The sequence below is a fragment of the Myotis davidii genome, unplaced genomic scaffold (assembly GCF_000327345.1).
Source record: "Myotis davidii unplaced genomic scaffold, ASM32734v1 scaffold560, whole genome shotgun sequence".
Taxonomy (NCBI): Eukaryota; Metazoa; Chordata; class Mammalia; order Chiroptera; family Vespertilionidae; genus Myotis; species Myotis davidii.
Genome location: NW_006294418.1, coordinates 61168 through 62759, shown reverse-complemented (window position 1 = coordinate 62759; position 1592 = coordinate 61168).

Sequence of the window (1592 nt, the reverse complement as noted above, 5' to 3'; positions counted from 1 at the left end):
AATCTTTCTTTTGTGTTGCCCGCCCTTGCTTTTCTTTCTCATGTCTTCACTCATTTTCTTTATATAGTATCTCAATTGGCCCGCAAAGCTCAGTGAAGGCACTGGGACAGGCTTAATTCATTTTATAGACCAGGGAACTGAGGCCAATTCCAGTTGGCTATGGAATTGGACTCAACACTCAGGGAGGTTTCTGAGCCTCGTTCTCAAGCACCTCTTCATCATGGATGCTCCACATTCTTTCCTCTCCCCCCTACCCCCATTCTTTACTGCCTCCCCTTCTGGGGAGCAGGTGGTAGGCTTCACACTTACCGTGCAGGCTTGCACCCCCATGGGGTGGGGCAGAACTGGGGGCGAGCTGGGGCGGGAACTGGGTGGAGGGTGGGCGCAGGCTTGCTTTTGGGCTAAGGCGGGAGCAGGAGTCCCGGCCTCTCAAGTGTGCAGGCCACAGTGAGGCCCGGTTAGTACAAGGAGCTTCACCAAACTGCCACAGTGGGGTACCCAGCAGTGCGGTGCTCCTCCGCTGAGATGGCACTGTCCCTCAACCCCTGCCTCAGGGCTGTGAGTCCGCGCCCCTCCCCACGGGCGTCCTTCCACGCCGGCAGTCATCGCCTCTTGTTTCCCGCTTCTCGGGGCCACTGCAGAGCCTTGCTCTCTGTGGGTGAGGCAGATCCCCACCCACCTGCACCCTGCCCAGGCCTGAGCTCCCTCCAGTGCACCCCACCTCGGTGCCGCTCTGCACCCCTTGGGCCACCCACCCCCTGGCCAGCTGCTTCGCCAAAGCCCTGGCGCTTGCCCAGGAGCTGCCCCTCAGGCAGAGGCCTGTCTGCGCACCTGCAGACCCCGTGGCCGCGGCTCCTGGCTGGCCGCTTTGCTGATTCTTCCTCTTCCTTCAGGAGCTCTTCTCAGACCCCGGGGAGCTTGGCCCCAGCCTTCCATGGCTCCCTGTAGCCCCCGCTCTACTTGGCTCTCCCGGGCCGTCCGCCTGTCAGGACAGCCAGGGCACCTTGCTGTGGGCAGCGCAGTTCTGGGGCAGGGGCTTGGGGGTTTGGGGAGCAGCTCCAGTAAAGTTAGGTAACTCCAGGACCGCAGCCCCTCCTTGAGCGGAGCCCAGGGCAGGTTGGGGACCTGGGTTGCCAGGGCTGGGGGCCTGGGTTTGGACACTGCAGCAGCGGAGGTGGGGGTGGCAGAGCGGCAAGGCTGCATCGGCCCGCCAAAGTGTGACAGGCCTTGACACTTCAGCAGCGGGACTAAGGGGACTGGGTGCCACCATCTTTGTGACGAAGTGATGGTTAATTTCCATACTACTCTTTTATTAGATAGGATAAGGTCTTCAGTTCTGAATTGTTACTTTTCTCTTGTGAGAGGACATATTGGAAATTCATCTTTTTCACCATTCATTGTATAATGTCAATCAGCTTCACAGACCCCTTTGTGGCATTCTCCATTTCCCCTTGTTCTTAGAAGCCATCTTAGCATTGTTTCAAAACATGTGGTGGCCAGATATTTATCTTATACAAGTAAAGGGACATATTAAAAATTCTGAAATAAACTTAAAAACAACTTACTAGTAGTTGAATATTTAAAGTTATGTT